This window comes from Papaver somniferum, chromosome 3 (genome assembly GCF_003573695.1).
Source record: "Papaver somniferum cultivar HN1 chromosome 3, ASM357369v1, whole genome shotgun sequence".
In the NCBI taxonomy this organism is placed as follows: Eukaryota; Viridiplantae; Streptophyta; class Magnoliopsida; order Ranunculales; family Papaveraceae; genus Papaver; species Papaver somniferum.
This window is the reverse complement of record NC_039360.1, coordinates 214,790,974-214,818,402: the sequence shown is the minus strand read 5'-3', so window position 1 is coordinate 214,818,402 and position 27,429 is coordinate 214,790,974.

The following is a 27,429-nucleotide window of genomic DNA, read 5'->3' as shown; positions in this document are numbered from 1 at the left end:
TGGTACCCTCACCTTTTCACTTTTATTTTTTTTAATGAATGAAAAACTTTAATCCCACATCTAGGAATCCAATTTCTTAAGTTGTTTTAAGAGACTACATAAACTTGTTAGTCTCACATTGGCGAGTTCCCATTTCTTAAATTACATCAAGATATATATAAATATAAACATGCTTTTCTCAACCTGATATCAACGAAAAGGGTTTGTTTTACCTTTTTAGACAAACCGAAAGAAAGATATTTTTCTATTGTTTTTCTTAAGATTTCATGATTTTCCTTAAGGGTTTTTTATGAGTTACCAAGCTTAAGTTGAGCATCAACTACGTATACTAGTAATAGGTATAGTAGGGTATATTATGCTAGAGGCATCCATCCTATGGTGCTATAACATCACTCATGAGTATAGCCGGGCGCAACATCGTGTTGAATACATGACTCACTTTGTTTTTATGATTTTTTACATGTTGTGGAGATCCGGGGAGCTTCGTCAAGTTACTCTCATTACATAGGAGCTAAGTATCAATAATTGATGTTTATTTGATTTTTCTTCATCTTTGATTGCTGCACCCAACATTACTCCCACCAACTCATTTCAGATATTGACAGAGTTTCAAACTTCATAAACATGAAACTGACAGAACCATAATTGTGTAAGAGATTGGTTTGTTTATTTTGTTTTTCCAAAACTCATAAAGTGAAACTTCTTCATTTTTTTTATGAAAATCCAAAAACCTAGTTCGGATATTTATACAATCTACACAGCCCTTATATTGGAACCCACATGAAAATTTTTATGCTAATTGAAAATTTGATAACCACAATCAGAAAACCATCACAAGAAGGATTCAAACATATATAAACCTAATTAAATAAGTCTGAATAAAAATTCGTAGGTTCTAACTTTTTTATTTTAGAAAACCTCCAAATTTTTCGTTTTTATATTCTGATTTGAGATCCTATGTTCAATCAAAATCATCCAATAGTGATCCAAAATGAACAACCTATACCTTTATGGAAACTTCTTAGATAAATTATAATTCATAAGTTACATAGATGTTATTAAACGTAACATCGATAAAATTTAACTTCTCCACCGTATAATGAAATTTTATTTTTTCACCCACATCGTGTTCAATTAGAATTAGTTATCTGGTGCTTGTGCTTTCCTTGACTTAATTGGACCGAGTTGCTAGTTTTATTCGGTACAGTTGTTGCTTGTTGGAAAATATGTCTTTACGTATGAGTGGTGATGGGTTCTTGTGTGCTGGTTGGCTCTCCCCGGCGAATGACAAATCCGATTACCTCTCAACGGGATGGTTATAACCAGAGAACTCGTGAAACCAAGATCCGTCGGTGAGCTAGTTAACGCCCTCTTGTCATGCTGAAAAAATGAACGCGGAAAGCATCAAGGATTAACTTCGCCTGTATTTTCTACACAGCCTGCAGTCAGCTAGGATAACATGAGAAGGTAGTGACAGGCTTGCCGAGCCGATATAAAACTCAGTCATATCATCAGGGATGAAACCAAAATGATATATCGTGGAGTCGCGACCCTCTTTGCAGCGCGTCATTGTGAGAAAAGTGAGATGGACTGACATATTAGTTATCTTGGCTTTCATTCCTAGACTACCCTAAAGTTGTTTGGGCCTATATGCTTACTTTAGTACCATCATTTGGGGCATACAATAAAATTCTGGGGCATACAGACTTATTATGCCATCCAAAGATTCATGATATGGGGTGTCTAATGATGCTTAAGTTACTGTAATACCCTTATATAGTTTAAGTTACATTATTACCCTTCCTCTAAATTAAATTCTAAACCTAAAATCCTCTCACTAATTAACTATCCTCTAATTAACTACCCTCCCACTAATTAACCATCCCCTAATTAACCACCCTCCCACTAATTAACCGTTACTAATTAACCCATTTAATTCAAAACTTAAAACAAATTTATTCATCTTCTTCTTCTTCCCTCTTTTTATTCTCCTTCTTCTCTCTACTTCATTTTCTTCTCAAAACTCAATCAAAAACGTTGAATCACCAAAAAAAAATCAATTAAACCCATAGAAATTATGCCTCCTCGTTATAAGCGAGTTGCTAGATCAGGTATGATGCCTAATCCAGGAGTTGTTTCTGCAGCAACTCAACCTAGGGTTTTTGATAAAGATGAAGTTGAAGAGGATAGTGGATTAATTGGTGTTGGAGAGCGAGATATAGACCTTAATTACTTAAAAAAGCACATAGAAAGGTATTTCCCACAAACCCATTGCTTGGTTTTTCGTATTTCATTGATTTGATGAATGTAATCGATGATTCATTGCGGTTTCAGTGGTTACAGTGTATTGTTCGGCTGACATTTATCATCCGAACCTCTATTTTTTTCTACAGACGAAGAGCAGTTCGGCTGATACATATGTTGTATTTTAAATACGTATCAGTCGAACCTACATGTTCGGCTCATTATAGTTTTGATGATAATCATCCGAACTTCAGTTCGTGTATATGTTATCTTAGATTGTTCGGCTCATTTTGATAAATATCGAATGCGCCGAACCTTACTCTGTGTATGGCTAACAGTTTCATATAAACTTGTATATTTATAGGTGACTTATCATCTTGTTTAGTAGTAGAAACATATTTATTTTTTTAGGAAAATTAATTAAGGTGTATCATTTGTTTTAGTAACCATCCGGGAAAATTCAAATAGAAGCTTAAGAGGAGAACAATGGAAGTGACTCCTTCTAATTCGAAAACTCCCAAACCTCGAGCTGGTGGTAGAAAGAACTTGCATGCAGGGAAAAGGGGAACTGACGCAAGTGTCTCATTTCCTGTAGAAGAACAAGAGCCAGGAAATGCTGAAGAGGAAGAACCACAAGAAGAACTACAACAAGAAACGCAACAAAAACAAGATACAGGAAAGAAGAAAGTTGTTACATCAAGGGAGACAGGTAAGCACATTCTTAGTAATGATAATGTGATACGTGCTCGCGATACTGGTTTGCCCCATGGTCTTCCGGAAGATGGTGGAAGAGTGTTGATTGGCTACAAGGAGTCATGTGCGAAGAGAATTTATGAGACTCCGTATCACAGGGATGCAGTCCGCGTACTTAGACACAAAAGTGCCGCATATTGGGATATTTTCGAAGAGGCACCTGAGGTGGTGTCTTTAGTACAAGGCTCTGGTTTATGGCCTGCTATTTTCTATGCACAAGAGGATTTTGATGCAGTTAGAAACTCAGCCTTCAATGAGAGATTTTGTCCGGAGACTTACACATTTCATCTCCCCTTTGGCGAGATGACAATTACTCCCGATAATGTACAAAAGATTAGTGGTCTTAGAATGAAGGGGGAAAATGTGAAATCCGAGTTTTACGAAATGACTTGGGATGAGTTGTATGTACTTGCCGAGGAAACTATTGGTTGGCCAAAAGACAAGACATAATTGGAGTTTTCCTGCGCTGCTAAAAAGGTGAAGTTTGTGGATTCTAACACAAAGAAGTTGAAGAAAGTCAAGTTCACCGCTTTGAAAAAGTGTTTTGGAGATACAAATGAGAAAATTTCAAAAGGAGAGATGGTTATGGACGAAGTCACAGCTAGGCGCACTGCTACCACGTATTTGTTGTATACTCTAGGAAGTGTTATATTTCCCGATAACAGTGGGAACAAGGTGAATTCTCAATATCTTCAATTGTTAAAGGATTTGAAAAGCTGCCACAAGTACTCTTGGGGAACCGCAACCCTTTCTTTCCTTTTCGAGCAACTTGGAAACGCCTCTAGGTTATCAAGTATAAATATTGGAGGTTATTTCACCATGCTTCAGGTAAGTTTGCACACTATATTTAAATTTTAATCACTAAACTCGGCTTATAATTATATTTTATGTTTGTGCCGAACCTACTTTAACAAGGTTCGGCTTATGTGATATTTGACATTTGAGCCGAACTTTATTTGTTCGGCGCTAGGCTGATGTTATTTATTAGCCGAACATTGCTCTGTTTATTAGTCTCAATTATCCAATTCCATTGATCATGATAAATAGTATTGTTTTTGTTTTATATATTCTTGATGTAGGTATGGATATATGACCATTTCTCGGAATTGAAATTGGCAAAGGAAGATGACAAATAGGTAGATACATTCCCTACCTCGGCCAAATGGATTTTAAAGGAAAACAAGAAGAAGAATACAAACGAAATCTTGATAGCTTTGATAGAAAAGTTAGACTCTTTGACTGTTCAAAACGTTGTATTTCAACCATACCAGCAGGATGAAGAAGAGGATGAAGTTGTTGAAGATGAAGATATGCCATTGGTGATGTACTACGGTCCTTTGTTTTATCCTGAAGGCTTTACATTGTTTGATCCTCGTCGAGCACTAGTACAAAAATGGCCTTTCGTCACGGTAATATGTCGTGTCCAAAGATCTATGGTCACGGTATTTCATTTTTGAAAAACCGTGACCAAAGCCTGCGAGGCCAAAAGATATACCATTTGGTCACGGAGATTTCCGTGGCTAATTTGTGCATTACACCGTGACCTCAACTTTATTAGTCACGACTTTTTATCATACACCGAGACTAATTTGGCCATTTGTCTCGAAATTCTGTAATACACCGTGACTAAATTTGTTCGCTGGACACGGATTCCCATATTTTACCGGACCAATTTAGATGGTAAGGTGGGATCCCTTATATTCACTATGTCAATATCGTTGCTCATTAATTATAGGGTACTACTTGGATGATTAGCACATTTTTACGCTTTCAAAGAATGAAGTGTGAGAAATAACAAATAATGTAAATGAAAGCTTTCAGCATTGCATCAAGTAAAATAGTACAACGGAAAATCAACATGGTTCATAAATATCTTGATATACGGAATCTGATAGAGTTTTACAAGTAAAATCAATATCGTCAGAAAGTATCAAAACGTATAAGAGCATTATTGCACTTCCATTTGCCTGCCTACTCCAGGTGCTTGTCCACACCTCCTCCAAACACTTACACTAGGATGTCGATTGGCTGCAGAAGAATATATAGAAGAGACAAATAAAACAAAATGTAAAATTCATGTCACAATGTAAGACCTTATTATATACTGCTGAAGTGTGTTGCCGTTCTTCAAACTTTCACACGGGAGAATGCTAGTTAAGTCACTGCTGGCAATCTTCTGTCATCCCTCGTGCACTAAAGGGGACAATTTTTGCAAAATTACTATGGTGAGAGTTATGCCCTGCAAAACCATATATTTTTATATTAAACAACACTATGTCTGGTAAATACTAAATGATATAAATTCTTATATGATCTAAAAGTCAAGCATTAGAACTACTCTGACCTCACAAGTGAAAAACATGGCAACAGTTAGATTAGATACAATAACAAGCCAAGAAAAAAGTAACCTATATCTCACATGAGCGTCTAGAATGGTTCCCACGTATAAGAAATCACATAGGAACTTACCGGTGTAAGGAATAACCAAGCATGTCTGAGTCTTGGAGGACTGCGCCGATCCTATAAGAAATCACATAGGAACTTACCGGTGCAAGGAATAAGCAAGCATGTCTGGGTCTTGGAGGACTGCGCCGATCCTCAATTGCATGCCATTACACCGAGATTGTGCAATACTCAGGTGCGCACATGAGGCTTACCATATATCAATCATCACTAATCACCATTCACCACCTTCCCAGGCACAATTCACTCAAAGCCACCAGCACCCAAATCCAAAAGAAGCATTAGAATGTACATTATTAGGAATTTGACATAAGTGTAAAAACGAGTTGAAAAACGCAAAATCTGACTTAACATTTTCTTATTGAGTACGAAGGCCAGGGTATATATTTCATCCGACCCATAACATATTATTTTAGAAGCTTCAATTACATTGTGAAATGGGACGCAAACACCACAAAACTGTACATTAATCATAGAAAATGATCAACACTACATCAAAAGTCGAACAAGGTAGGATTAATGGACGAAATGCAAAAATAAATAAAAAAATGACACACACAAGCTTGATAGGAGGCAGGAACAAAGTGATGGTTTGAAGTCTGTATTTCTCCACAGCTCCTCGAAACTATAAAAGAAAAATGACGAAACCGTGGTTGAAGTCTATACAAAAAAGTTAAAAGCAAGCAACCAAAGTTGTTGAAATAAATTTGAATTGATTGCTAATAAATAAGTATTAAGATATCCTTATAACAAAATAAATAACAGATCAAATTAAATACATTGGAATCTATAACTTACATGATTTATAGAAAGTAAGTATGTGCCTGGCTGAACCAAATTGACAGGAGAGAACAATTACTGGGATTTCATCCCTTCAACTTGTTCACCTGGTTCTTTAAGTAAAAGATTACTTTCTTCGTACACTAATGGGAACATACTCCGCAAAATTAGTATGTCAAGAGTTACGCCTCTGCGAAGCCATAAATTTTTATACTAGGCAACACCAAAATATCTGGCAAAACTTCAGAAAGTAGGAAATATAATTTAGTATGAAAAACAAAAGCCAGCTACCCTGGTTTTCTGCACTTCATTATAACCATTACAGTTCCAGATTCCATACAAGCAGATTCAATATTGTCAACCTAGGTTACACCCACCAACAAACCATTTGAGTATCCAATGAGTATACACCAAATAAAGTTAGTGAAAAACAAGATCAGAAATTCCATAAACAACAATTTTGCGCACTAATCTCAACACCAATACATAGCTACATGATTCTTAAACTCTTATCGCACCATATTTACATACGGAAGACGCATGACATACTTCGTTGCTATGCCTAAGCATTATCAGCAGATCAAATTTATTTATTACTGGCCCTTTCAAATATGCAGATATTAATGTATAAGACTGATTTCCGAGCAACAAGATTAAACTTGACAAAGAAGAAGGAAATTACTAGAACAAAACTTTCGATAAAACTCAATCCACCCAAACGACTAACTTTCCTACCTTGTGAACTGAAAACCAAAGATAACTAAATAAATTCAAGTTATATATCGAAATCAAAAAACACAGAAACTTCTATCAAACATAGAACCAACTCTCCCCAATTATCAAAACCCACACCTTCTAGAAAATGATAATTAGATGATCAATTAAAAAAGCCTTCTATTTCTTCCAATTTAAGAGTCTCAGATCCACGAAATTCACAAATTGAATTTGACTGAACTTTCTTAGTATGACAACTGTTAGATTTCAACAACAATAAAAAAAATTTGAATAGATTTGAGGACAACTCAAATTCCATAATATTATTTAGCCCTATGCAATGAATTGAACCTACAAGAGGAATCAAAATGAAGATAAAAATAGAGACGGTAAATTGATAAAAGCAAAAACTCAGACAATAACAAGCAAAAAAAAAGACAAAAATTGAGAACCCATAGCATAACAGATAAGGAAATAGATAATTTTACTTACAGTTGTTACATTATAATAGCTACTATATGCAAAGATATGATTCCAGCAGGGAGCTCCATCAACATTTGAACACTACACCACCTGTAGACAGTAGACCAAACAAACCCCTAATTATTATTATTTTACAAGACAAGAATTCCTTATCAAAATTGGTCAATCCAAAATATAAACCATATTTTTCATCAAAATAAGAGTTTGAGAATCAGACAGAAGAGGGATCTATAGGATTTTACTTCTCGGAGGTTTTATGGATGAGAAAGAAAATGGAGAAGTTGAGAAGAAAAGAAAGTGTGAAGAACTGAAAGAAGTGGAGTAGTGATCGACCAAAAAATAAGAAAAAAACGGAGTTAGAGATCGTGGAATCCAATGCAAGTTGTGGACACGGAGTAAGTCCTGCTCGTGTCGGATTTTAGCTTTTTAGACACGTTCAATTCAGATACCGTGTCCCATAAAAACATGAACAGTTATTGGCAGACCCGGTGAAAATGTAGCCACGACATTTATGCACTACCGGGACCAAAACATAATTTAGTCACGTTAACCTATATCACTGTGACAAGCTCAACCGTGACCAAAATCCATAGTTCTACTAGTGGAGTACTCCGTCAATATGGATTTATCCAAACGGTTCCGCTGCTAGAGGAATAAAAGTTTAATTTGTTTCCCAAGGGTTCTAAGGGAACTAAGAGTACTGATAGTGCATGGAATACCGAATATGATCCCGATCCGACCATTGAATGTTGGGATAAATTGGAAGAGAACAAATTAAGTTGGGAAAACTTAGAAGAGTTGCATGAATATCCTTGTGAAGTTGACCCCTCTTATATAGATTGGTATAACCAAATTTCACATCCCTTAACCCTTAATAGGGAAAGTCAAGATCTGGTAGATGCTAGGAGTGGAAATCAAAAACAAAAGGAAGTGGAGACGAAGAAGAACTCCAAAGGCATTGAGGATGTTGCAAAGTCTTACCGAACTATGGTATATTGAGTGCATAATTTCAAAGTTGTTTTTAATTTTTTTGTATATTGTTGCTTATTTATTTGAACTACATTTTATTAGGTGGCCGGGGGTAAAGACGTGTTGAAGATCATGCAGAAGAAACTTGATTGCAATGCACAGATGGAGGTGGAAGAGCAAGAATATATTTACGACCGTTGGGATGGAGTATTCAAAAAAAGTGAAGCTGCGAGTGGAAGTGGTGGTAAAAAAGGTCGCGGTGGTGGAAAAAAGGGTGGTGGAGGTAGAAAACGCGGTCGTGCTCAATGAATAAATATGTTCAAATTCAAGAACACTTGGTTTTTAGTACAAGGTTTTTAGTAATGTTCAAGTTTAGCACAATGTTATTTGCTTGAAAAAAATAATTTTATGCTTTCGATGTTTAAGTACAATGTTATGCTTTTATGTTTAAGTACAATGTTATGCTTTTAAGTAAAATGTTATGATTTGAGTACTATTGTAAAACATAAGTTACAGTGTAAGGTTCGGCTTATATATAAGTAATGCGTATTAGACGAACCTAATTGCTGACCATACTTGATACGCTAAGTAAAAAGATTGGATCTTAAATGTGTAGTCGTATCAGCCGAACCATGTTGGTGAATTCCCTAGTATTCGTAGAAATAGGTTCGGCGCAAATGTTCAATTTTATAATAAGCCGAACTATTTGGAAGTTATAAGAATATTCCCTAGTATGCTACTTGGTCAGAATTCATGAAGTATTCACCGACGAAACAGGTAATTCTAACAACCGGGATAGCACATCATTGTTTTTTCGAATTCAAATAATTAAAAATAAAGTTAAGGACTTCATAGATATGGTTTAGATCGTCAACCGATATCGGCTTAAAGGTGAAACAAATGATGAGATTGTTGTTCGATCTCTAGAGGAATGACGAAAATGGAAAGGAAAATATTTCAAATATGAACCTCACTACATCATCCTTCGGAAGTTTCTCATAACTCGTTTAGGGTTATTAGAAGCTTGTAATGGTTACTTTGTAATGACTAGTTTGTAATGGTGATTTTATGATTTTATGATTTCAAACATGTTTGGTAATATAATCTCAGTATTAAGTTCGGATATTGTCATAAATATAACATATAAGCCAAACCTTCATACTTGAACAAAAAACTTTTGTTCATCTTACATGGTTCGGCTAGTAGAGCAAATAACCAAATCATCCGAACATTATACTGTATGTTCATGTATATTTTCATAAACATAGTTCGGCAAACAAATAACCACATCCGCAAGCCGAACTATCACACTTGGAAATATTCAGTTTATACTTCAAGGTTCGGCTTATCATTGAATATAACTTTTGAGCCGAACATTACACTGTATGTTATGTAAGTGTGCATGATACTAGTTCGACTCAAATTATTTTATACGTGATAGCCGAACCTGAAACTCATAGTTCACTTACTTTGCACCAACAAACATAGTTCTTAAAAAACGACAAAATATTTTATCCATAATCAACGTTTAAGGATACAGACCACAAAATATATTCAATTCATAAGATGCGCTTGAGGATACATTATATAGCATTCCTAATCTCATATCATCCTCGACATCCAATAAAAACAAAATGCAAAAACAAAATATATCCACCCGATGTATTAGATTAAGTATTAGGGTGATCCTAACCTTACAACATCTTCTTCATCATCTTCAAAAACCTCTTCATCATCTTCATCCTCAAATTTATTAGGCCGTGTTGTAGCGGTGGATACAAACTTCTCTAAAGTTCCATTTCCGTCGCATAATTTGCACACCAATTCATCGAGTAATTTTCTTGAAGAAGAGTCCAAAAGGCTAATGGACACAATGGAGGTATTGGGAAACCGGGTCTAAGCTTAAGACCGATATAATGGAATCCTTGAACAAATGCAATAACAAGTCTTCTATCTTTCTCATCCTCATGGAAAGGTTTTGTTGGTGGAGCGTAGGTGAAACAACTTCCAGCCCTCGCAAAAGAATGAACAACGCAATTGAAGGTCTCCGCAATTAAAAACCCGCATATAGGGATTTGCAGCCAATGGTCACTTGTGATGACGATATCCCCATGTAAACGCCGTTCAAAACTAATGAACTCTTGTGCGACCCCATGGTATCCGCCACCTCTCATCATTGACTTGTATAAGTCCTTGTTTCGGCGTAGTGTTTGTAAATTTTTTTGCCTTATATAATTTACTTCGTCCCCTTGCTCCACCGGATGGTTTCCATCCTTAAAAGGTCCTAGTTGTTCCGCGCTGACATGGAAACCACAATTTCCATCCCCTTCGACATCTTCCATAGATATGATATACTCGTGAATGGCTTCGGGTAGGTTGAGCAAGTAGTTTTTGTAAATCATACTAGTAGGTCACAAATACTTTCCTAAACTATCTCGTTTAGGACCTTTCATTTTACCTTCCGCATATATGGTCTTTTTCTCCTTTTGCTTGGATACCGGAGTACTCTTTGTTCTTTTCATTTGTTGAGATGGAAATATCTTACCCTTAAGCTTGACGTCTTCTTGCAACGGGGGAGGACATAGAGGACCACTATTTTTAACTTCTTTGTTACTTGTTTCACTTTTATCCTTGCTTGGTCGACCATGTTTCTTTGAAAGCTTAACTTCATCCATCTTGTCTATCTTCTCTATTATCTTCTTCCCTTCTTCGTACTTTGCAACATGGTACTCGACCCCGATTGGATCCCTTCTGATAAGACCCTTTTTTTCCAAGTACATTCGCTTTTTCTCTTTGCTCTTTTCGGGTTTATTTGGAGGGTGGCCTACCTTTTTGTGGACCTTTTTTCGGTTCTAGTATACCTTGTTGTGTGTGACGATAGAGGATTGGCATCATGTTGTGCCATAAGATTTGTTTTTGAGCTCGGAACATCCCACGGTACATTTCAGCCAACCTTTTTCCATAAGGTGTGTCCCAAATCTTTACATAATCGTCATCGTCGGGGATAGGGTCAAAACTCAATTGTTTCTAATGAGGATCAATATCCTCAAAAGGTACCATACAATCCTTGTACCGAAGTAGATCATGCCGACACGGAAGTCCCATGCTTTCCCTCATTTTACAAACACACTCTTCTTGGGAGTTACCATCCATTTTATCCATCAAATGCACTTCCTTCATTATAAGTTCAAGGAACAAATGAGAGACCCGATGGGTTAGTCCCCGGAGCCACTTATCATCCAAAAAATCATCATGCTTCATCATTAGACTTTTCTCGAATACCGTTTTAATTCTTATAATATCGCTCATGAAATAGTCTTCCATTGCGTCAAACACCGTGACGAACATGTCGACGAACCCAAATAGATTCCTCTTCAAACGATAGTGAGCCGACTCTACCATAGCTTGGTTGTCGAAGTGTTTGTGGTGGTTTTTAAATGCCCTTACAAATTTATGTTTGTTGGTATCCAATAATTGCTTGCGTAAATATATAATGATTTCCGGGTATTTGACGCTCCAATTCGCAATGAGTTTTGCAACATTTTCTTCATACAATTCTTCGGTGATTGACCATACCAAAGCATCCCAATCGGTGGAGAAACATGCCCACTGATGAGTGCCAAATATTGTATATATTTATCCTTTTTTGTTGGCATTTAACTCATCTTTTATGCATTAATTCTACATTTTATCCCATATTCTGTATTTTCATTGTTTTCAAGAATAAATATTTTTCTTACTTAATTTTGCATTTTTAGGTAACAAATAAAATCTGGATGAAGTGCGGAGCGGAAAAGAGCAGAAAAGTAGTGAAAAGCCGGGAGAAATCACGCAAGGAAGCCGCGAAGAATGGTGCGCACAACCTCATTTTCTACACACAAAAACGCCTCCGTTCTCAGCCATCAGATCAGTTCTCAGAAGCATCCGATGGTCGCTCCTTCATCGCGCATCAAAATCTGAAGCTCCTATCACATACCATAGCACCTAAATTCTAAGCCTTCAGATTAGATCACATTTAGATCCTACGGTCGCTTCTTTGCCTTCGCATCAACTCCCGATGATTCCGCCTTACACTACAGTACCTAACTCCATCTGGTGCCGTTAACTTCGTTGCACCTCAGAATCCGACGGTCGCTTCAAACACCCTTCCATCTATCCGTTCGATTCCACTCAGATCTAATGATCCAACATCTAAGCTTCGCAAATATCGAACTCGATGCAGCCGCTTCGCACCCTAGCACCGAACCCATCCACCCCAAACAAACAGACCCTTCTCCCATTCTTCTCCCGAGCTCTTCTTCCCCTTCTTCCCAAAAAAATTGCAGAGCTCTGCAACACCACCTCCTCCTCTGTCTCCTCTGCCGCAACCATTCCCTCACCACCACCAGTTCCATCACTGCCACCACCATCTCCAACACCCGACAACACCCTAGCCTAGCTATTTTCTTCATCTCACAACCTCTGAAACCCTAGGTTTTGGGGTGAGTAAAATAGCTAGAAATTAGGGGACAATAGGAGCAGGAAGAGCATCAGAGGGACATCAAGAAGCATGGGTCGAGCAAATTTTGGGAGTTTGTAGGTAAATTTTATGTAATTTAAAATTGCCCTAATTTTCTGATTTGGGGAAAATGGGTGTAAACCCTAATTTGCTAATTTGGGTATAAAAGGGGATGTGTATGAGATGTAAAAACTGTTCTTGGACTAGCCAAGTTTCCACCCAATTTGGGTTAGGTTAATTCCAATGTTAAATTGCACTGTTAGTTTTTGATGCTCCTGTTAACTTTCATTGCCCCTGTTAGTTGCATTTTCACTCTTAATTGCATTTGTTGTTATGATAGTTTGCAATGTTATGTTAGTTTACTCACTGTTAATCACTGTTATGCTCAATGTTAGTTTGCCTAGTTACTCACTGTTACTCACTGTTATGCTGTTTGTCATGTTCTAAACTATCATGCTAGGGACTTGATGAATCTCTAATGTCTTATTGTATAGTACATTGATCACATTGCTTTAGAAGGCTAAGCAGGTTTAGGAAAAACTTGAACTTAGCTCATCATCACCTCACTTTCACAATGTATGCCAAGTATACTTTGTAGTTAGGTTCATGAGCTGTTGATAAGCTGCAACTCAAGCTGAATTCATAATCCTTTGACTAGTTGTGCTGTAGAAAGACAATTAGTGCTTTGGAAATAATACCATAGTTGTGTTTAACTTTCTATAGGAGAATACATAGTAAAAGTTAGAGTGAATTCAACCCCTAGTTCCCATCCATAATCAACCTTCCCTGTCATCCATAAATCCATCTTCAACTGTTAGTCTTGTTTTCTTTCACTTGTTTGTTTCATCTGCATTTTCTGTTTTGCATTTTCTTTACTACTTGCTTCCCCTCCTGCCACTTCTGTTGCATTTCTTCTACTGTTGCAATTGCTGCTGCAGCACTTGTGCTGCTGTGCTTTCCCTTGCTGCTGCCACTTCTTCTGTTGCTGCTGTAGCTTCCTCTGCTGCTGCTGCCTTTCTTGCACTGCTGCTGCCACTCCTTGCCTTGTGCTGCTGTTGCAGTACTGCCTTCTTTTCTTGGCCCTGTGCACTGCTTGTGCTGCACTGCTGCTTCCTCTCCTGCTGCCATTCTTTGTTGCAGCTGTTGTTTTCCCTTGTTGCAGCACTGTTGTTAGCCCAGCTGCTACTGCTTGCATCTGCTCTGCTGTGCACTCAAGCCCAAAGCTCACTTCCAAAAGCCCAGAGCACAATTTGAGCCCAACTGTAAGACCAAAACCAAAGCCCAGTTCATTAAGGCCCAAGTCAAATTCATTGTTAAGGCCCAACCCAATTCATAAGTGAACAACTGAGCACAAGACTCAGTTCACTGTAAGGCCAGAGCCTAGTGAACTGTTAAGCCCAAGTCATAGTTGAACTGTTGAGCCCAAAGCTCAGACCAGTTTCTAGAACCAAAGCCCATTTGCACTTCAAAGATAACTGAGCCCAAGCTCAGTTCATTTTATCTTTAACAAACCCACTAAGCCCAATTCATTCAAAGGGCATTCAAACCCATTAGCACTCAAAACCCCATTTAAGCCAAAAGGCTTCTAAACCCAAAGCAAATCTAGGAACCCAATTAGCTAAAACACTTCCGAAACACACCCAATCTCTGTGGATCGACCCGTACTTGCACGAGCTACAACTGACGACCGTGCACTTGCGGTATTACTGTAGGCCCGCGTTTCATTACGCTCAATTTTATACACATCTCCGGGCCCACCACCCACGTCCTTTCATTATCCTCATATTCTTTCTTGAATTGTTTCTTCTTCACTTCTCGTTCTCCATCCGGTAATTTAGCAATCTTCTCTAGCTCTTTCAACTTAAGCGGTTGAATTGTCGGTTGGCATTTTTTCCTAACATTATTCCATATATGAAAGGTACAAAGAAAGTACTGCGTGTTTGGAAATACCTTCCTTATAGCAAACAACAATGCCGCCTCTTGGTCGGTTACCATGATCTTTGGAAGAACATCCTCCCGGAAGACTAACTTCACTTGTTCCAATGCCCAAACATAGCTTTCTTTCAACTCATCTTTCAAAAAACAAAAAGCAATGGTGAAAGGTGACTTGGTTGACGTATGACCAACAACGTTCATCAAGGGCATGTCATACTTATTGGTCTTGTAAGTGCAATCCAATATGAGAACTTGTGGGAAGCATAACGCCAACTTTACACATTTCGGATGGGTAATAAAAAGGTGCGTCACATGGCCGAATTCATCCAATTTCTTTTGGCAAGCATAGTTCTTCTTTTGCGCCAACCACAATAATTGTTGCATCACCAACCTACCTTGCAAATCCTTCCTTCTCAAAGTACTTCTAGCGTTATATATTTGTTGCAACGTAGTCTTGTTATTCTTATCATCCTCCTTCAATTTACTAAGAATTTTAGAGGGTGACATACGTGCTCGTGTCATTTTATCTACCTCCGCATATTCATGAGCTTTGAGTCTTCCGACTCTATAATGTCCATGAAGATCCTTTGGACGTGGATGGTTATGACGGCAATCCATATCTTTATTCATGGTGAAAACCCTTTCATTTGAGTTCCAATTGAAGATGATTTTTAAGGGACAATTTATCTTCCTTGATTTAGTCTTATACTTTTTCCCGGTCTTCCCAACATACACTTCACCCTTTTTCTTCTTGCTTACTTTCTTCCCACCTCTCTCACAAACCATCTCAACCCGCTCCTTTCGGCTTTGTCTTCCTTTAACTAGGACGCAATTGATTTTCCAACCATGTTCCTCAGCCCATTGAACAGCTTTATCTCGAGTTTTCCACGTCTACATGGTGACAAGTATAAAAATTAAGTTTTGTTAATGATTTTGAATACAATATACTTAGAAAAAATAATAAAAAAACATAAATTAGATTACCTACCAAGTCAGTTTGGAAGTGATCTTTAGTATCTTCATGAATGACATCAACATGCGGTGGTTGATCCTCCATAGTTTCCATTTCAGGAACAATCTACAACAATATCACATACGTTCAAGGTAAGGTTCGGCTGATTCGTAAAAATATTTGAAAGCCGATCTTACGGTTCGGCTGGTTCGAGTTAGAACTACAAAGAAAAACTACTAAACATATAAGGGTTCGGCTCATTGGGGACTAACATTATACGCCGAACCAGCACACTTAAAATTTATCAAAACAATAAAACTATGTTCGGCTGGAATACGTGACAGCCGAACGCGACACTGTAATTCAGAAATATATTAGTACAGGGTTCGGCTTATAATAGAACAACATTCTAAGCCGAACCAAGTAAATTAATTGGCGCGAAAAAAATTCAGGGACAGTTCGGCTTGTATAGAATTCAATCGTGTAAAACCAACTGTTCTTATATTTCAAGGTTCGGCATCCAAGTTATTTGTCAAACCTAACCCTGTTGCGCCGAACTAAGTTCAAAAATCCAACCTTTTAGTGAATTCAAGCTACAAAATGGACATTAAACAACGTCTACAACCATACATGTGTATTATTAGCATTGGGTTCCTCATCCATGTACTCATCTTCGGGATTTGGCTCCACAAAATCATCATCTTGAGTTTGAGAAAAAAGTTGAGTTTGAGATTGATTTTGGGTAAAATCGATTTCATAATCCAAAATATAAGCGATCTCCGGATCTCCATCGTAATTGATATGTATTTTCTTAGCTTTACGTGATGAAGATTCACCTTCCTCACTCGAATTTGGATCACACATGTTTCAACAATCACAAAAGAAAAAAAAAGTTTTTTTCTTTACTCCTCTTCTTCTACTTCTTCTTCAATAACTCACTCAATCTCTTTAAAAAGATAATTATTATCCTAAATTAACACTAATACAAACTATAATCATTGACAACTAATCGTTAAAATTAACACTAATTAAACACTAATTATCCAAAGGTATTTTTGCATTTTTAGAAGTTACTAGATAAGGAATAGCCTAAAAATACTTTTGTCTTATTCAATTTACCTCAAAATTTTCATGTATACCCAAATGATGCTACTTGCTTTATGACAGGGTTAGGAAGAAGATTGACAAATGAGCGCCACCTCACACACCGAAGAATATTTACGAGGAGAAAAACCAAGGACAAAAGTCCAAGGGGAAACCGCAATTTCCTCCACAAAAATCAGTGAAATTAAAACGAGATTATTATAGTCCGGGGTTACTGACTGATTTTATGACCCTTCCAAACTACTCCCATAATAGAAGTTCATCAAGTTTCACAATGAAAGTCGCAGAAAAAGACAGAAAAAAGGGGTAGATAACCACAAAAATGGTTAAGTTCAAGTTAGGCCAAGCTAGTATCTATATTTTTTTTTAACATTTTTTCGATAGAGTGTCCGTACTTCTAAGCTTCATAACCAATGTCAAACTTTATTCAAATATTCATAGAAACGAAAAAATGTAACGCCATTATGAGAGTTGGGGACTTGTTGCAATTTGGAGGACAAATATGCAACTAGCATCTATTGTTTAATTTTTGGCCAGCCTGTGAACAGTGTAATGTAATATTCAGGGTCCAAACAATCAGACACAAAAGAGTGAGGCACCTTAGCCCTAATTTAGAAGCCAATTTACGCTCAAATTTTCATGCAACGATCTCTATGAGTTAAGCCAAAAACAAATAAATAACAGTTACCCACTTGAGTCAATTCCTGCAAACTATAGTATAAATAGTGAACTACTTGTAACCAAAACTTTTATCTGTTCTAAACTTCATCAAGACTTGTAAGCTTATATCTCTTCATCAAGACTTGTAAGCCTTGCTATCATGGCTTCCTCGTCTTCACTACTGTTTCCTCTCATCGTTCTCTTGTTCTTTGTTAGCTTCATCCAAAAAAGCGATGCTAAAGTTAACGGTACAATATTCATGGAACAAATGATGGCTGGCCACAATGCGGCTAGAGCGGAAGTTGGAGTACCACCGCTTGCATGGGACCGAAACTTAGCTGTATATGCTCGAGGTTACATAGATGAAGATAGACGTAAAGACTGCAAACTGCTTTACTCCGATCGTTGGACTTTCGGTGAGAATATCTTTGCTGGTCCGGATAACATCACTGCTGCTGACGCCGTAGCGTACTGGGTTTCTGGAAAGCAATGGTACACCTACGAGACTAATACTTGTCTAGAAGGTAAAAATTGTTCCGATTACACCCAAGTTGTATGGAGAACTACTATGAACGTTGGTTGTGCTCAGATTAAATGCGACACCGGTGATCTCTTCATTGCTTGCGAGTATTATCCTCATGGAAATTATGCCGGAGAAAAACCATATTAGGGACCGAGACAATTTCTCAACAAATTCTCCGAAACGTAACTCATGTTTCGTCATTAATGCATTGTTTTTATTTGTATTTTTGATTTCCTGTATCCAGTTTTACAGAATAATAAGCACTTGTATTGTCACAAATATAAACAAGTCCCAGATTTTATGTGGTATGTTTTGGACTATTTTATTGTTGTAAATGAGTGTTACTAATTTTTAAGAATTTACAACTACCTATTTTATACGGTACGGCGATAATAACATGCTTCCCAAATTTTAGAACTCGATATCCTACCAAATAGTAGTAAAATTATAATCTAAGGATACAAAACTGGGAATATGCAGCCCATCGTTTTATGGAACTAATTGTACTGGATGACTCCATGAGTAAAACCTACCCACGGTAACAAACTTTTAAGTTTACAATATCCACGTTTATACTCGTTTCCCTTTGGCGTGAAATCCTTGGTTTTTTCTCAAGTCTCTGGCCCGTGCAAATATGCCTGCACGGGTGAAAGTCGTGGGCTCCCCGGCGCTACAGAACGATGGGATTTGAGAATAGCTCTTTGGAAATGGTTGACACAACAACTAAGAATGGCCGCCCAATAAAACCACGGTGGTAGTAGGTAACTACTCATTAATGATCTATTTTTCACTAGTATAGCTAGCTAGTCTCACTTCCCAACTACATTTTCCTTGTTCCCCAAATAAGTTTTTGGGACTCAATGCACTCTCTCACAAGCCGAAAATAAGTAGTAAAAAATGAGATTAGAAAGCATAAAAGTTTTCAAGACTAACTGTTCAAATTTTCATCTGTCATTAACCATTAATGCACTATATCACAGTACCAGTAGTGATTTTCTTAACAGAAATAATATTATTTTAAATTACCTGTTTTGTCCACTAGACAATCAATCGAGTATTTTGGTTCATTTGTCATCTATGTCATCCCGATAAATGGAGCGGATGAGAGATTTGCCATAACTTCGCCGACGGGTTGGTTTCCCTTTTCACAGATGTATGTGCGGACAGAAGAAGTGGGTTTTCAGAAATGATATATGGTTCATTTTAAATTATCTCTGAGGGTCTCCATGATTTAAGTCAACAGCACTACAATTGGTTGGCGAGGATCATCACAGTTCAGTATGCCAACCAATGTTACTTCTTTTTATTTACCAAGTTTACGTTCTTCTACGTACATGGGAAACGTACTGGAAAGGTACAGTTTACGCATTTCGGAAACAAGAAACGTACTGTTTACGGCAGTGATTAGGAAAGTACGTGGAAAACGGAGAATGTGCATGGCCTGTAGTTGGTTAAATAGAGCCACAATTAAGTGTTTGGGTCCTTACGAGTTCCTAGTTAGTAATTGGGTGAACTTTTGCAGAAGTACCAAACTGATCAGATCCGATATAAATTCACCATCCATATACATGAACGATTTTTTGAGGCCATGGTTCTATTTTTTCTAAGATATTTAGAAATAAATCTAGGTCATCCCTTATCTAGATATTTATATTAATACCTAAGCTACTCTCCTGATTAATTTTGGATAATTATTAGTGAAATCAATAGTGAAATGATTAAGCTAAAGAAGTAGAATTATTGAGAGAGTAAAGTTAGAGAAGATGAAGAAGAAAACATGGAAAAAAATTGAGTTCACTAATCTTGAGTATTCAAGTGATGATTCAATTGATGATAGCACATCTGAATCTTCATCTCCTTCCTCTCCTAGAGTATTTGTTAATCTTCACAATGATCCGGATATGAGTTATTTCTTAGATGGTGATTGTATTCTTCCCCAAACTCAATCTCAAGATGAAAATGATGGATTTTACCAACCAAAACCGGAGGAAGAGCATTTGGGTTATCAGGTATTCTTCAAACTTAGATAATGTTGGTTTAATTGCTCCAAACTTTCAAAAAAAAATGAATTTTTTTATGTAGATTTGGGTCAGTTCGGTTACCATATGTCAAGAACATGTAACCAAACACACCTAAAAGTGTAGTTCGGTTACGTTTTCCAAACACGCAGGTTACCGAACTCGCTCGTTAATGGAGGTTTTGATCGTACAGTGTAATGTTCGGTTTGCCCGCAATGTAACCGAACTTTAGGGTCTAGAAGTTCGGTTGGTTCACAACTTTTATCAAAAAGCGTATCTAACTGAACTCACCGATTAAAAAAAAACCCAAAGTTACAGTGCTATATTCGGTTACCTAGTATAAAATGGTAGGTAACCGATCGAACTTTGAACTTAACAATTTATTTGGGTACATCTTGTGTGTTTGGTTACATCTCAAATTGCTCTACCAACCGAACTTAAAGTTCGGTGATATCCTTATTTTGCGAAGGAACCGAACTTATGGACTTGTGTTGTTCTAATACAAGGAATTCGGTTAAAATTATTTTTTGCGAATCAACCGAACTCTAAGTTCGGTTAAGAAAAAATTAATTCGTGATAACCGAACTTTTTGCGACGAAACCAAACGTTTTGCGACGTAACCGAACTAAAAGTTCGGCTGAGACTTGTTTTTTACGACGTAACCGAACTTTTCTCTGAAAAAAACCTCCATTAAACCTCTCTGCAACTTCCATTTTCAACTCATTTTGATGATTACTTCTCATTTATTCGACCAAAAACGAATGACAAGTAATGGGTGATAAGCATGTATATGCTACATTTTATACCCATATTTATATTAGCTATGATACAATATTTTAGTTATAATACTATTTTAGTGCTTTTGTAGAAAGTACAAGTGAATTCGATCATCCAGTGAATAAACAACAAAATGTGAGACTTAATGGTGTTTGCGACGAAAATGGAAAAATGTGGTTGGCCTGGTACTTCCATATAACAGCAACCACAATGATGAAATGTGGTTGTCATGGTATTTCCATGTATCAGCAACCACAATGATCAATTATGCTGGCCTGGTATTTCTATATATCAGCAGCACTTATTATGCAGGCCTGGTATTTCCATGTATCAGCAGCCGGGTTGGCCTGGTATTTCCATGTATCAGCAACCACAATTATGAAATGGGTTTGGCCTGGTATTTCCATATATCAGCAACCACAATGATGAAATAAGGTTGGCCTGTATTTCCATATATCAGCAACCACAATGAAAAAATGACAAAATGTAGCTGGCCTGGTATCTCCATATATATCAGCAGCATAAAATTGTTTCATAGGCGAGGCACAAACGCAAAAAAGGAATTGAAATCAAAATGGGGTTGGCACATGCAAACTGATGAGAAGTATTTTATCTTTCTTACTTTGTTACAAATATATTCCACCGGGAAAGATAATTTATTTGTCATGTGAAGAATTAATTGAGGAATATTTACACGTGAGATTATTTTAAAAATAAAATAATTCTTTCTTCATTTGGGATATTTTGGAAATAAGGAGAGTTTATTATTTCATTGGAAGAACGAGGTGGCAATACTATTTGGGGAAAGATACTGATGACGACATCAAATTGTGTGCAAGTATTTCATAAAATAATTTATTTTGATACCTTGTTTAATGAAATAAAAGAAAAGGAAGGTGTATAAGAAGAATGTTGAATATTTGGGAGGAAGGGGGAGGCGGCCGCAGAGCCGTTGACAGAGAGAAGAGGCGACAAGGGTTTGGTGTATTTGAGTTTTCTTTTCACATGGTTTTCTAAGTTGTTTGTTAGGGTTTAGATTGAATCCAATTTATTTATATGAACTCTACGATGATATTTCTAATAATGATTCATTGATTAGTGATTTCTCTTCATATAGCTTAGTGTTTAATCGATTATGTTATTTTCTTGATTACTTGTACTTTTTAATTGATATAGCGTGCTTGGTTAAATTCTTTGACGCAATATGCTTTAGGATTGATATGTAATACTTTAGAATCATTACCCGTGAAGCGAAGGAAATTACAGAGGAGAAACCATAGTTTAGAATTTAAACATATTATCTTCCGAGACATGAGATTGATTTCGAAATTTGTCTTGAGTAATAAATAGAGATTAGTCGAGTTTATATTATTGAATTGGTGGAAATCGAAAACCTTAACAACCCGTTACCCATTTTGTTTATTGTTAGAATTATTTATTATTTCATTTTGTCCCGAATATCTGAAAAGTCGTCAAACATCATCTTATTGATTTGTTAGTTTTTGGTATTAGTTAGTAGTAGTATTTTCACACTCCTCGTGGGAACGACTTGTATTTGGCATTATCTACTAGTTAGACACTGTGCACTTGCAGTATTATTATTGTAGGTTTCCGAACCTACCAATGGGTTTGTGAGAATATCTTTGTTAATGCTTTAAATTAAGATATATATATATAGAGGTGGTGGTGGTTGGTGGTGGTGGTAATCGGTGGTTGGTGGTGGTGATAATCGGAGGTGGTGGTGGTGGTAATCGGCGGTGGTGGTAGGTGGCGGTGGAAGGAGGTGGTGGTGGTAATCGGTGGTTGGTAGTGGTGATAATCGGAGGTGGTGGTGGTGGTAATCGGCGGTGGTGGTGGGAGGAGGTGGTGGTTATATATATATATAGGTGGTTATTAGGTTGGTTTTAAATTAAATTAGGTTAAGGGTAGGTTAGTCATTTCAACACTTTAGGACACTCCATATAACTATAGGGAAGGTGGCCTAATAAAACCATGATCCCCTCAAAAAAACCATGGTCCCTAAAAAATCATTCATATACAATTGCAGTCTGAAAACGCGGTTTTTCATTATTGGGCCCATTTGCTAAGGTTTATCAGACATCACTTTTAAACCACACACGCTTGGGATTGGGCATGGTTTAGTTTGGTTTTGTCCCAAACTCAAGATTCAAACCAACATTATATACCTTTTAACATCCTATACGATTTATCAAAAATAATAATTAAGCATTGCATAATGAGCTTCTGTTAGAGCATTGCTCGGCTGAACCCACCAAGCGTTGGTATATCAAGGTTGGTTGTCATATTTTAGTATCAGAATTCAATTAGAGTCGCTTGATGAAGATTACTAGAGTCAAATTCGTTTAGATTAGGCTACAAAGTCTAGGAATGTTGAGACATACAAATATTACTCTGAAGACTGAAGAACGTGAAGATGTATCGACTGTAACGAACATCATCCTTCCATTAAAAGTTAGTGATACTGACTTGACTTTTCTCCATTCATATCATTTCTTTCAAGTCATTTAATATTGAAAATATAACAAGCAAAGTTATGTATTTCTTCAAATGATATTCTAGTATTAGACTGGTCATATTAGTTTGATCAAAGCTTCAAGGAAGTATATTGAATTACGAAGTATAACGTTTATCTTTTGAACTTCGTAAATGCGACATCGACATAATCTATGTAACTTGTTACTTGATTATGTATTTGATATAGGTGTGAATCCATCCTAGGGAACTATGTTTCATTACATATGTTTAAATGAAGTACATATACGAACTTGCTTCGTAATCGAAAAGAAACCAATAGATGTTTTGGTCTGATTTTCTATGAAGATCTATTGGATGACCTATTCGAACCTAAGGTGGGAATTCAGGTAGAACCGATCTTCACTTATGGTGACAATCAAGGTAGAAACGATCCCTTCCTATTTTGGGATACATGGTATAACCGATCCTAGATTTTGTTGGGAGTCTTGGTAGAACCGATCCTTACCTATATTGGGAATCTTGGTAGAACTGATCCTATCTTTTGTTGTGATTCAAGGTAGAATCGATCCCTAACTATATTGGGAGACTTGGTAGAACTGATCCCTAGCTATGTTGGGAGTCATGGTAGAACCGGTCCTAAGAACAAAATCGATTTTCAATATTGACATATTACTTTAGGGTTTTGTGTGAATTTGGAATTGGGGTTTGCTAGATAGGAAAGTTCCAGATGTCGACATAGTGTGAACATGTACATAATTCTTAACATTGATTGTTCAAACATATTCCTTGATACTTCGGGTGATCCCAAACCGAAATATTGGAGAATCTTTTAATTAAGATTCTCGAATTATATGCTTTTGATTTCCAACAATCAAAACATATCTCTAGAAAAACTACATTAGTTAACTGCTAAACTAATATTAGATATTTTCTAAAGAGAGGTTTCAGAATTACCGGTCGGATATTAGTTCAAAATATGAAAACCGAAATTAGGTATTTTATTGCATATCTTTAGAATCTTTCCGTTTTGGAATTTCTTTTTTGTCCAAACAACCTTGGTCTATAAATAGTGAAGTTTCTTATTCTTGCAAACTATATCCTTAGCCAGTCAAACTTTATTGTTTTCAGCGGAGCCGACTGATAGTATTACGTGTAACCGGAGAGGAAAGCACCCTAATTAGGCGAAATCTCTAACGCCCGCTCATTTAAGTACTTCTATGGGATCAAGAAGCTCTATCACGAACCGTTGGTGAGAAACTAGACTAGAGCATTGTTATTTAGTTTTCGATTATTGGTTTGATTGACTAACAGTTGTTGAAACTTTGATTGCACCTAGTATGATTATTCTTGAGAACCTTATCCTCTGACATAATGTCACTCAAACTAGATCAAAGTATCGACGAGATCTTCAGAATTGTTTTTATATCTGAAGAAAACTTGTGATCATTTATTGTTAACAGACTTCGTTCTACGCTTGATCGATCATAAGTGGAATCAAGTTCTGTATGCAGGTACAATTGAAGACAAAAAGATTTTTATGACTGGTTTCGCATATTGTGATATTACTTTAGGCACACATCTTGATTGGTTGAGATCCGACTAAGATTTAATTTATCTTTGGTAGATTTTATCAAGTACTCGTATAGATCGGCAACTATCATTTGGTGTTATTTTTCAATTCCGAATCTAATAGCTTGTGAATCTAGTTCTGAGTATTTCGGATCTTGATTGATCTTACCCGACGAAGGATTTTACTTGTTAAACGGAAAAGCCTTTGTCAAAAACTCAATATATCTTTTCTTAAAGATTAATAAAGTGGTTGCCATACAACTTTGTTCTTTTATTGTTTGGAATGCGACCAAAAGGAGTTGAGTGCTTGAGACTTTACATCGGTAAAGTAACTCAATATAGTGGTTTCTATCTTGGGATTCACGTTCGTTGGCCAGACGGTTGTTGGCGCAGGGATACTGAGGGAACTAAGTAACTAGGGGGTAGATTACTTGGTCTCAACTATACGAAGTTGGATTTTTTCTTTGTATAGCGGCTTAATTCTGAGAGTATCCAAAACTCGACTAGGTCCTGGAGTTTTTCTGCATTTGCGGTTTCCTTGTTAACAAAATATCATTGTGTGATTTACTTTTACTTTTCGCAATTATAATTATTTTATTATAATTAAAAGTAAATAAACTAGTGCGTTAATCCAAGACACTTGATAGTGATCCTATAGTATATCAGCCTCATACCGCAACTATTATCAAGTGTATACCTCGTTGTGGTATTGTCTCGACTTTTTCCATAGACGATCACACTTGGTATCAGACTTATATGTTGAAAACGAAAAGATTGTGGTGTACTTGGATACCCTTGTCATTTCAGCTTCGTAAGTAAAATTTGTTCTTTTTTATGTTCGCCATTCCTCATGAGATTGTAATGCAACTTCAACACTTGTTTAAACCCTAAGTACTTATCTATTGACAACCCGAATTTAAGCTATAAATTCTTGCACTTGTTTACTTATAGTTTGATAACGATAAAATATCGGTTGCACTATGGTTATTCGGGTTACCGGTGTTGGTGCATAAATTTTTATAAATTTTATTCCAATAACTCACACTTACATGCATTTTTTATCATTCTGCACCCCTATCCGGATAACATACTAGAAAGTTTCTACAATGGAGATAAATCTTCATCTATGGTTGTTAGAGCATTGCTCGGTTGAACCCACCAAGCGTTGGTATGTCAAGTTTGGTTGTCATATTTTAGTAAACCAAAACTCATTTAAAGATTCGCATGATTATACTAGAGTCAACTTCGTATAGGTTAGCTTGAAAGTATTAGGATTTGAGACTTACAAGTATTACAAGACTTGAAGATGGTGAAGACGTATGGAGCTACAACGACAACAATCATCATTCTTCTTGAGGTTAGTAATATTTGACTTGAACTGTTTCATTCCCTAACGTATCTTTCAAGTCGTGCATATTGAAAATGAAACTGCGAAGCTGTGTATGAACTCTAGATATACATAGTATTAAGGAATACGATACGAGGTTTATTGCTTAACCATTAAACTTTGTACATGAGACGTCGACATAATCATTTAAATGTTATTGTGATTATGTATGGGTGTGAATGAAGATATCCTAGGAAATAATGTTTACACTTTTTTAAAGGAAGTAAGTTCACAAACTCGTTTGTGGATTGAAAGGGAAATCGCTAGGCTTATTGGTATTGCTATTCATATTGCAAATCTATTTTGAACTACCAATATGCGTGATGTGTATAACCTATCATAAACTTGTTTATGTGGTTGGTAAAATTATTCACGGATGTCTGACTTAAGTTATTGGTATAACTTTTATTAGTAAAACCGATCTTAAGTAATCATTCAATATGGTATGGTCGATGCCTTGCAAATACTAACTTTTATTAGTGAAAGGGGAACCGATCCTAATAAGAGGTGCAGCTAAATTTGAAAGAGGGGAATCGATCCTTATAAGAGGTGCTGGCAGGCCTTGAAAGGGTGTATAAATTATCCCCGGCCAAAAACTTGGTGGACCCGGAGATATGTATATAAAATTAAGCGCAATGAAAACGCGGGCCTACAGTAATACCGCAAGTGCACGGTCGTCAGTTGTAGCTCGTGCAAGTACGGGTCGATCCACAGAGATCGGGTGTGTTTTGGAGGTGTTTTAGCTAATTGGGTTCCTAAATTGCTATTGGGCTATGAAGCCTTTTGGCTTAAATTGGGCTTTGAGTACTAATGGGTTTGAATGCCCTTTGAATGAATTGGGCTTAGTGGGTTTGTTAACAATAAAATGAACTGAGCTTGGGCTCAGTTATCTTTGAAGTGTAAATGGGCTTTGGCCTTACAGGGAACTGAACTTGGGCTCAACAGTTCACTTGTGAATTGGGCTCAGTGTCTTTTGTTGTGAACTGGGCTTTGGATTCAGTCAAGGTTCTGGGCCTTTGGGATGAAATGTATTGGGCTTGGCTATTGAACTAGGCCTTTGGGCTTCACTGAATTGGACTTTGGCTTTGTAACTTATGAGCTTTG